Below are 12,144 nucleotides of genomic sequence, written 5' to 3'. Positions count from 1 at the left end.
CACGTTTCCCCCCTGAAGTATTTTGCAGCTCTCAAAACTGCACCCCCCCCACAATACTTCATCAGCAAATCTAACATCAATTACAATATCCGCAAAGCATTAGTCATAAACTACTTCAACCAACTGACATCCTAAGTTTAACTAGCATTACCACGTATTTGTCAGCAATAATGCCAAAATAATTGACAACAATGTCCTTTCAAACTCTATACTCATGCCAAACACAAAACCCCCACTTGAACCCTTCTTTTACACATGGCGCACCTTCCATCATCTCTCCATGTATAATGCAGTCTGCATACTGACAGCCATAAAAACAGAGCACTGTGAGAAGTACATACTGCCTTCTTTCTTAGGAAATAGTTTCCTAATTGGTCTGGCTCCCTACCTGGATATCAACAACATCTCCCTCCTAACTTCACTTATAATCAGCCAAATCCTTCTCTTACTAAAATAACCCTTGCTTGGACTTCACCAAGTAAAGCCTAGTCAACAACCCTCCTTTGCTCATCAAGGGGCCTTCAACTCCACTGACTGAAATAAACTCATTACATTATACATTCCATCCCTGCTGCTGTACAGAAATGGTGAACATCTAATTTGTGAAAAATGCCCAAAGGTCACAGACATTGAAACCCCTCGCAATGCTTCATCTTGATCTGACACAGGCCTTCAATATAGCCAAGTACCTCTACTCAATGCTTTTTTCATCCACGTGATCATTACATATACAGTGCGTACAATGGAGTCTTCCATATCAATCAACACCAGTCCCCATAAATAGTGAGTCTCACAATGGTCCAATAATGTCCCAATGAACTTCAAGAATATGCTGGTGGCACACAACTGTACTTTAATGTGCTCCAGCCTGCGGCATAGACTGGTTAAGACGCTTCGTGAAACTTATTCAAACCTAGATGTCAGCAGATTTTTGGGGGATACAAAACAATTAATAAATGGCCCTGCACAGACTACCACCCACTTAATCAGTAACCCTATTGATTGACAGTCTTCACATATCTATATACATTTGTGGGAAACAGAAATAGTTCTAAAACTATCCTATATTATATTCATCACATGATTCTATTATTCAAAATTGATTTATTTATCTGGATGTCAGCAGTCTAAGATCAATATTGAGATCAATCCTCATAAATGTTGGCAATTTCCTACTGCAGAAGGCTTTTTATCAATTGGTTAGCGTTACCCTTCCTTGTTCACCAATTCAGAGAACCTATGTTCCATATCATGCATGCTTTTTATCCAATTAGAATTGGAAGAAGCACATTCAAACAGCTTGGTTTAAGCTAAGGACCAAACTCTTCAAGCTACCACTTCTGCTCCATCCTGGAAGTTCTTATCTTCGCAAACTAGGAGGGTTGTATGTCGGAACCACACATGCATTAATCACACCTGCCTTAACGCGGTCCGAGCAACAAATGCGTCTTTACAACACATTCCGTTACCAGGCAAGTCGTTACGACCACTTGCCTCAGGGAAAGCGATGGAGTTGGAATAGTATAATTTGCTATTCCAACTCCAGTCTGTGCAACAGCAAGGAAAGTGTTGAACTAAAAGCTCAACATCAATCCAAACATGCTTTCCTTAAAGAAAGTCAACAAAACGACTTGCGTGGTAAAGGAATGCATTAGTTCGGCCATAGTGTTAAAGCACAGCATGTTTCGAGCCGCAGTGAAAAGGCATTTTCCTACTGTGAAAGATGCAACATCCTGCTAGCAAACCTCCTAAACTTTACCTTTGACATCTAAAAACTATCTTCCATATCACTGGCCAATGGACGAGCGACAGTAAAAGCCCACCCTGAACGATGTTTATTGGCTGCTTCTCCTGCAATGTATTAGTTTCAAAGCTCTTTGCATCATTTACAATTCATCGATGCTGGCAACCTAAACTAATGTTCTTTCTGGCAACAACTACAGTGCAGTCAACACAAACCTGATAAAACTGAAATCTTTAGAGTAAAAAACAAATCTGCCTCCTACTACACCATCATGTTCTACGATTTGCTCATTCAAATCTGACTGTCCCTCACACTGTTGTTCTTAAGGAAAGTACTAAATACAATGCTATGACCTACCTCTCACCCTCTTTCATAATGAGTCCATGCCACTCTTCCTCTTTTGGCTCCCTGTTGTAGGTGTAAATATGTATGCACCTTACCCTTGAACTTCTCTTACTTGACGTCCTTTTGTAAAGGTCTTTTTGTGCTTCTTTAATCACCACTTACTATGCCCTCAGCTAGCATCAGACTGAAAGGGGCATTTTAACCAGTTCTTGCCCCCAAGATCGACCGGTGGATATAAGAGGTCTTTAAAGGAACTAGATTTGATGTCAATGTTTATAAACAAATTAATCGACCGAGTGCAACCATGACACCAGAGGCATTTATTAAGGGAGAGAGGCTTTCTGCAAGATTAACAGGGTTTATTACATCTTTTCAGTTTTCTATTTAAAGTCCGATTGAGCACAGGCATTAAACTTGTTTAAGAAGTAGCTTGCAATCTTGACATAAAACTCAGATTTCCCATGCTCTCAAAGACAATTAGGTGACCCTGATCACACCTTCCCAGATACCACATTGCCCCAATTAATGGCATCCTAGGCATCACAGCATGGTTCCTTTAGTTACTATAGGCACACGCACACTGACCGTCGCCAGTCCAAACCATCTTCAAAATCAGCAACATTTTCTACAAACCCTTGGTGACTAGAACTCCTACCAGAAGCAAGAAACAATGTTCACAAATAACTCATTTTATACACCATCATCAATAGATCAAGCAAAAATTACTTGCAATTGGTTAAGTCAAAATAATATTCAAACAATTTTTAAGAAAAGAACCTAAAATATGTTCCATCACAGCAACAATTAATTACCATATCTAATAATTGTAATTTAATACTAAATTGAAGCCCAGGAAGAAAATATTATTTACTTCAGCCGAAGTAAATATGATTTATTTCTTATTCATCAGATGCAAAGTTTAAATTTTATTATTACACTACAAGCACAATATAGTGAAAAGGTGAAGAAGTGAGTCCCAGTGAAGTGATTAAAAACAACTTATCAACACATCAACTGAATAGTGATGAATTATCACTTCTCAACAAAGGCCTATCCTATGGCTTGACAGAATCTACGGATTTCTTCAAACTCCAAACCGAACTACACACATTTTTCAGGACACTAAGACTCAGAGTGTTCTTTAGTAATAAGGATGCACTCCCTAATGATTCATTAAGATCATTTATGAGACCTAAATCCGTGTTTATTCCGTCCAATAACATGATGCCCCTGAAATCATAGCCTTTGAGAAGGGAGTGCTGGGAGACATTCTGAAATTGAAGAATAAAAAAGCCTACACTCCATATAATATCACTAAATCAGAGCGAGAGGCACTAATTACCTTGAAGAATGATGAGTCCATCATTCTAAAACCAGCAGACATAGGAGGCGGAATTGTTATCCAAAAGAGAACCAGATATGAAGCAGAAATAGAGAGATAAGTGAGTAACATTTGCCACTATAAAAAAACTACAACGAGATCCTGTGACACAGATCCAAGTACGGATACTTGAAGTAACAAAAAAAAGGAGTGGATGAAGGTTTTCTGAGTAAACAAGAATTTGATTACCTAAATAAAGAATTTCCAAGGAACCCTGTGTTGTACACTCTGCCAAAAGTTCATAAAGATGTTACTAATCCACCAGGCAGACCTATTCTCTCTGGATGTGGCTCAGTCCTAGAACCTCTAGGAAATTACATCAATAGCTACATCAAAGATTATGTGCCTGTACTACCTGCGTATGTCAGAGATAGTACATACATGATTAACCTGGTGGAAGGTATGAATTACAATCCCACCAACGAGATGCTGATAACCATGGACATAGAATCATTATATACAAATATACCTCAAATAGAGAGTATTGATATCATCAGATCTGTCCTAAATACTCGTCCAGCTCCCGTGAGGGTTCCCACTGAATTCATTGTTGACCTTCTTGAAATTGCATTAACTATGAATTACTTCAAATTTAATACTACTTATTACCAACAATGCTCAGGAACATCTATGGGCATGATTTTTGCACCAAATCTGGCCAATCTCTATGTTGGTGCTCTTGAAGAAAAACACATCAATAATAGTACCAATCCATTTATCAACAATATAAGATGCTGGAAGCGCTATATTGATGATATTTTCTTTATATGGACAGGTATGGAAGAAGATTTGGTACTATTTGTCACCTATTTACAGGAGTGTCAAAATGCACTGACATTTACTTACAGTAAGGACAGAGAGAGGATTCCATTTTTTGATCTGAAAATCAGACATTATAACAACCAACTTAATGTGACTCTCTATCATAAACCCACAGATAGAAACACTCTATTACAATACAACAGTTTCCATCCTAGAGCCCTGAAGGAGAGGTTACCCTATGGACAATTTCTAAGACTTCGACGAAATTGTACTGAGAAAATTGATTTCTTTCAAGAGGCGAACATACTGAGTACCAGACTGCGCGAAAGAGGAAATCACAAAAGATTGGTTAAAACCTCTATGAAAAGGGCATGGTTCAGCCCACGTGAAACACTTCTCCAGAAAACAATTAAAGCTCCAACTTCTCAGACAGTCTGTGTAACCACTTTTTGGCCAATGAGTTCGCAAGTCCAAAAGATCATCAAAAGACACTGGCCAACCCTAAACACCCTTAATGTCTGCCAAGATCTACCTCTTTTTTCCTTTAGAAAAGGTAAAAACATAAGAGACCATCTGGATCATTCAGATACCAGTATTACCAAAATGAAAACTACTATCTATGATCTTTGGTCTCTTCCTCCAGTAACAGGTCACTATAAATGTGGTAGTTGTGTCGCCTGTAGGTTTACCATGGAAACCAAATCCTTTTCGCATGGCAACATAAACTTAACGCTACGCAATTTCTCTAACTGTTTGACATCCAATGTCATCTACTGTATTTGGTGCCCTTGTGACCTGATCTATATTGGTCAGACTACTCAACCAGTGAAAGCACGCATTTGCCAACACCGAAGTAGAATTCGTTGTTTGGTAGATAATGCTCCTCTGGTAGACCACTACAAAGAGAAAGCACATTCAGCAGATGATATAAAATGGCAAGTGATAGAAAAAGCCAGGCTACCTCCTAGAGGGGGTGACCTCTCCTTAATTTTGCAATCCTTAGAATGTAAATGGATTGATAAATGTGTATCTACACAGAGAGGCTTGAACAGCCTAGAAGAATGGCGTAGGTTCATTAGCCTTCACTGATGTACACTATATCACTTTCTATTAGCCAGGGCTCTGACTAGTAGTAGATATTTGACTCTATTAAAAATGTATTGAACAGGCTTTATTAGAAGTTATTAGAGTGTATTTAAATAGCAGATCGGCATTCTATTTCTTCCCCGCTCTAGAGTCAACCACTGTATATATTGGCACGTTTGATGTTTTTAAAAATGTTGTACTATAAGTGCTCATGTTGTTTATTTATATACATGAGTAATTTTGTTATTCAAATATGAAGGGAACTGATGATGAATTGCCTAACAAGCTCACGTATAACATGTATATACATGTATGACATGTTTCTTTAGAATATATTGACACAACCTTAATGATGTTTACAAACATAAGTATATGATGGATAATCAAATGTATTTATGTGCTCACTAAAATTTGAATTATCTGTATACACCTTTGTGTTTCTTGATCTATGTTAACTTATGGCATCACTCCGAATAATAATTATGATTACAAGAATTGTTTCATATGAAGAATGGTACTCTGGCCATTCCAAGATGGCCGCTTGATGATCTTTCTCGTCGGCTCACTTTGCATATGTGCGACTAACACGGAAATTCACTTATACACCTCCGGTTAGCTAGTAGTCTCTAAGTAAAATAGGGACCCTCTACTGAGAAATCCGAGATGCTTAGTAAGTACTCTCACACTTCACCCTTAGCATATTCATTCCTCCATCAAGAACTTATAGTATTAATCTTGTGTGTCAATTCAGTTTGTCACTCTTTAGACTGTCTTTCGTGATTAATTCTATAGCGCTAACTTTGATGCATATGTAACGTTTTTATTCTTTCCACCTTGTGACTTCACGAAATATTCCAGATGAAAGAATGGTATTTTGACCATTCCAAGATGGCCGCTTGATGATCCTCCTTGCCGGCTTCCTTTGTGCATGTGTGGTAACACGGAAACTCTAGATATATGCTACCGGGTAACAGTAGTCTCTAAGTCTATCAGGGACCCTCCACTGAGATATCCGACCGGCTGATGCTTAAGTAAGTACTCGCACACTTCACCTGTAGCATGTCCATCCTTCCCTTGTCAAGAACTCGAAGTAATTATTCTTACGTGTCATTTCAGTTCGTCACCCCTTGTATCCTGCCTCTCATGATGAATCCGATAAATTAAGGAGAAGCGCTAACTTTAATGTGTAAGTGGCGTCTTTATTCAATTCCCCCTTTCAGTAACATGCACTGTGACACCGTTAATTGTGAGTAGGTGTTGACTACCCTGACTCTTCATTAATTATTATGTTTAATGTTTGTTTCTTTCAGTGTATGAATCACCATACGCTTATTACATAATCCATATTGTATCTTCAGAGTTACGCCAACTCTAATGCGTAAGTGGCGTTCACTTCGTTTTTCTTTGCTTATTATTGCGATAGGATGATATGATAAATTGATATCGCTCAATCCTTGACCCAGTTTGAATTGTCCTGTATACTACTATGTACCTATGAGTGGCTTTTCTTTCTATATTCCGCTTGAGGTCACATTTTGGTTGTGCCCAAGACAGTGTGCAGTTATATATATATGGTCCTCCTTATAAGACACGCTATTATTGACAGAGTATGAGGCGTCATTACAAGCTTGATGGTTACCCATTAGTAATGTGCTATTATAATTCACTTATAAAACCTCATTATAAGATAACATTTCTACTATGCGCAGCAGCAGTTACATATACGTGGCATTCATAAGAGATGTGCCATTATTGCCGTACTGTGAGATATCATGCATCAAATTAGTATCAGTGAATATGCCAGTCTTGATAGAACTTAGGAGACCATACTCTTGTGTTCCACCACGTGCTGCTATAGTTTTTTATATTTAAATTGTTTTCTAATTAGACACTCAGAATCCGTCTTAAGATAGACATTGGACTTCATTATGAGCAATTAATCAGTTAATGTTAGTTTCTTTTATCAGGTTGGTGTGCATGAATCAATGCGTGTACAAATAGAAACTTACCTTGTTTCTTATGTGTAGGCCCTGAATTAAATCGGTTAAAATACGGCCGAAGCCCTGCATCGTCCAGAGGATCCTGTTCCCAGCTGTGGGCACAACACTTAGAGCCATATATACAAATTTATAGGTAAGCCATTAAGCGCCCGAGCCCATTCATATCACAAATTCACTACTCGCACTGATTTCCTTTTCATATTAGTCACCAGATAAGCTGTCCTGAAGAGACCCCATAACCAGAGTGGGTCAAAACGCCGTCGACATTACAAAGAGAGGGCGAGAAAGATTCATCGTATTACTGGAAGCTCCTATTTGTTGTTTTTAATGACCTTCTCTCAATTTCACTGAAATTCACTTTTTAGGCTAAGATCACTTCACTGGGTTTAGCTACTTCACCTTTTCACTATATTGTGCTTGTAGTGTAATAATAAAATTTAAACTTTGCATCTGATGAATAAGAAATAAATCATATTTACTTCGGCTGAAGTAAATAATATTTTCATCCTGGGCTTCAATTGTGTATTAAATTACAATTATTAGATATGGTAATTAATTGTTGCCGTGATTGAACATGTTTTATATTCTTATCTTAAAAATTTTTGAATATTATTGTGACCTAACCAATTGCAAGTAATTTTTGCTTGATCTATTGATAATGGTGTATAAAATGAGTTCCTTGTGAACATTGTTTCTTGCTTCTTGCAAATACCCAGTTCACAAGGACATATGGGTCGCTCTTATTTTTTGAAATATAGAACTCCTACCAGGCAGACAAGTTCACTTCCTTGGTGGCTCCCGGCACACCATGAACTAAGGCCACTATCAGATTGGAGAAGAAGTGGAAAAAATAAAGAAAAATGCAATAGGCTTTCTCCATTTATGCACCCAGAGTCTGGAACAATAACTCCGTATCCATTAGGACTGCCCCAAACATGCTTAATTTAGAAAAAAGCTAACGGCACACATCTTCAAGGAGCACTACATTGTGACAAAGATATACATTCCATTTCCAGTCTCTGAACCCAGAAACCCCAACATTCACCACTGACTATAGCTTTGCCTTTAGTCCTATGCATCGTGCCTACACCTTTCGGCAAGTTCTTTGATGAACAAATAACTAGTCACATCTCGCACATGTAACGCTGTGGGGTAGTGGGGCGGGAGCGGGGTGGGTGGGTGGCTAGTGGAATTCGACATACGACGGTAAAGGTGAAAGTAAACAAATAAATAAATAAAACGACTTACCTTGTGCGCACTGCATTGCCGACTCAATGTGCCCCCTTGCAAGCAATAGCAAGTGAATCAGTTACCTGAACATATTTTATAATGCTATGTCATGTTGTTGTCATTCAAGTGTACCTTGTGCCATTAGAATGGCCTCAAAGTGCTGTGGGTGGTTTGTCAGAGCCTGTACATTCACGTGCTAGTTTCCATCACTGGTCAGAGTCTGAATGATGGTATAATCTCAGCATCGTCTTCTAGTCTGCCTATAGTTGGGTGGCAGTGTTACGTTTGATGAGCCAGGTTGTGTGATTTTGGAGTTGAGGTTTCTGTTATGGGGAATTTAGAAGATGCTCATGCATCTCTTAGGCAAGTAACATGCCAGACCAGTTGATAGGACAGAGCCTACATCTGCACCTCTTGGTAGGTAACATGAGCCGATATCTCTTGTTGCTGAAAGGGTCGGCATTTGTGCGACTATTGCATGGCTACCAAACAGCATGCGCCATGAAGACCACGAAAAATATTTAACTGGCAGTCCATGGCTTTAGATTTAATTTCAGGAATGTCCTACGTAGAGAAGAGTTTTCCCTCAGGAAAACGACCAAGTCTCTTTCATGATTGGGAACTTTATCAAACTTTCTTACTTCCAGGTCCTAGCAGGGCCAATCTACTTATAAATAGTCCCTTTAATGTCACGCAGGATCAGCTGCTAGCATTCTGCGCAGGACTGGGTCCTTTGTGCTCACAACAAAACAGAGGGGCGTAGAAATGTATTCATCGTTTAAAACACTGCGCTGCTAGGTTTGTATGTAACCACACAACAAATCCTGTGTGCGAAAATATTTCTGCGGTTATGCGTTTTTAGCGTGAATTGTTCTGGTCATGAGATTAGTGGAATTCACTTGGACTGCACAAAGGTTATACTCCACGCCCAAAGAAGAACAAACGACTACTTGCCGGCGAAGGTTAAACAACAGAATTACGAGCAGCAACATCGGCTATACCGGCCACATGTACTCTACAGCAGTATCGCATGCTATCATTTATTTTACAAGCCGCACAAAATCAACATCTTTCCCTGCAAACACAGAACATCAAACAAAATGTGCTGCAACCTAACCTTCTGTGGACTTCCGCCATCAAAGGTGAGTCTTGATGTCATGTTACTGTAGACGCGGTTCGCACAAAGGAAGGATCATTTTACATTTGTATGTTGAGGTGTTTGAGTACGGATAGCTACTGGGGGATATTACTTTAAAAAAAACTACCTTTCTTTAGAATGCTTGAGATGCCACAACCCACTGGTTTTCAGCACAGTGGAATATGTCCTAAATGACATGAAATCACCATGGGCCAGATGTACCAAGTAATTCAATTGTCACAAAGGCTCCAATTCTGCATTTGTGACAGGAAAAATATTTTTTTCTAATCCCATTTTAATAGTGGGAAAACATTTTATCCCAAAAATGGGATTCCCAATGGATACCAATGTGGTACCTGGAAGGCGCATGTTGTAGGCGTCTCTTTCAAATATTAAATCAGTACATGTATTAATGTTTGGTAACCGAAACTCAGTCACAAATCATTGAAAGTTTATCAGCACCTCAATGGAGCAGTTAATGCATTTGTAAAGTGGAAGGAGTCTCTAGTTCCGCTATGTAAATGTAAAAAAATTGTTGAAAAGTAGAAAGTGATCAAAGGGACCACTGGCAACTCATAAGCAAACTAAAGAAAAAAGGTTTTCTCTTTTATTTTTTTAAACAGCCGTTTCCCTTGATACAAATTTGCTGTATGTAAAAACATTTTTTTAATTTGAAATCAATCAAAGACATGGTGGTCTGCCGACCCCAGCCGGCTCCATGCCGTCTATGGCCTCCAAATATAGAAAGTCGCAAATTGCGAACTAGCTCATTAATATTCAAGAGTAGGTCAGATTGTGACCGACAACAATTAGAAATTTTAAGAACCAATCTATTAATAAATAGGTCACCTCTTAAAATTCTTTACCGGCTGCAAAAATATTGGTGACAAATGTCAAACAGTATTTTGAGACCAGTAAGTAGTACATTTGGCCCCATATTTCCAAATAGAAACAAAACAAAAACGTATTTATTGGATCTTTAGCAGTTTTATACTGGGTATGTACACATAGCGGATGGAACCTCAAAACATAACCTGGCCAGTGTCTCATTTAATTGCAGGCATGGTCATGAAATCTATCGCTTACTTGGTTATCATCTTTAAGAATGATTCTTCACACGTACTGGTAAAGTTTATGACTCTTCTTTGAATTAATCATTATTCTGTTGACTTGTGCGTGACTTCGCATCACAGTGGGCTGGAATCCACGATGGAGTTCCACCACCAGGCATGTCAGTCATTCAGAATCCTTGAACTGCGACCGCTCATCATCGGGTCAACAGTACTACATTTTCTGGTACTTCTGCTTCTAGGACACTTCTTGGTATCACTGTAGTCCATCAGCTGTTTGGCAATCCATTTTTGGAACAATCAGATATTATGGCACAGTAATCTTGAGGCAATTGGCACAGACACAGGTAGGCAGTGTTACTTCATTGACTTAATAACACCAAGAATGAGCTGAACATTTACTGAAAACTGTGTGTTTTTTATGATCTATTTTGGTTCTCAAGATTAGTCGGTGTTGAGCACTACAGCACAGAAGTTGAGCCACGTGGTACTGGGCTGTCTCTGCCTCCAGATAATGCTTTATACTAAGGAAGATGTAGTAAGTTCACCTTCTAAACTACGACCAAGGAAAAAACTGAATACCTTACCTCACTCACTGTCCTCAAGAGTCCGATGTCCTAGTACATTGTCACTGTCACCCAGAGTGTATATTCCAACTCCATGCTATTAATAGCAGAACATGCTGTGCTAATCTGGCCAGCTAGTGTCGGACTCTACTTCCGTGGTACACAACAAACTTCCTCATAAAACGTACCATGCTGATGTCAGCTTCAACAGAGCCATGAGGACATACATATCGACACACGTCAAGCACATCTTAGTTTTAGGACCTCGAATTAACCGAATTCAATATATTTCCCCTCTGCCCTGCCTCCCACACAATTCTGTTCTGCATATTTATTTCAATAAGAAGTTGGGCACTGTGTCTCTTCCTGACGTCTGCTGTTTTTACCATTTTAAAACTGGAAGGTATGCAATGATAAAGCAGCCATCAAAGCTTATCGTGAATAAATATTAATGCGTTTTTGAACAGGCATCTGACCACCCGTTACCCTTGAGTGTGGATTTTACTGTCCGAACCTCATTGAACGCAGATGTCAGGAACACCATAAACCTATCTAAGAAGCTCTTCTACTCATTTTTGCAATTTTTGAGATTTCGTTTTGCAAAGACTTTCTTTGGAAACCATGTTTTTGTTTATAGGAGCTCTTTAAAAAGTCGAACCATAGCTGTGTTAAAAGGGTTTCACCACGGGATCCAGCCATCATCCCATTATCACCTGACTCAGCACAATGTGCTATCAACAATTCGGTTTTTCTATTCACAGATCACAATGGCTCAGGTGTCTCATGCATGACTATTGCATCTGCAAGCAAATATGGCTTTCA

At 38.9% G+C, this 12,144-nt stretch overlaps 1 protein-coding gene across 3 annotated transcripts in view; it reads right to left on the bottom strand.

Moving 5' to 3' along the window:
- The window catches only part of APPL2 (adaptor protein, phosphotyrosine interacting with PH domain and leucine zipper 2), a 668,813-nt gene that overhangs the window by 497,716 nt on the left and 158,953 nt on the right, over positions 1–12,144 (bottom strand). The gene's annotated exons all lie outside the window — the stretch shown is intronic.

This window comes from Triturus cristatus, chromosome 4_1, assembly GCF_964204655.1.
Source record: "Triturus cristatus chromosome 4_1, aTriCri1.1, whole genome shotgun sequence".
NCBI classification, from domain to species: Eukaryota; Metazoa; Chordata; class Amphibia; order Caudata; family Salamandridae; genus Triturus; species Triturus cristatus.
The sequence above is the reverse complement of the archived record's forward strand: the minus strand, read 5'-3'. Positions and strand labels throughout refer to the sequence as shown.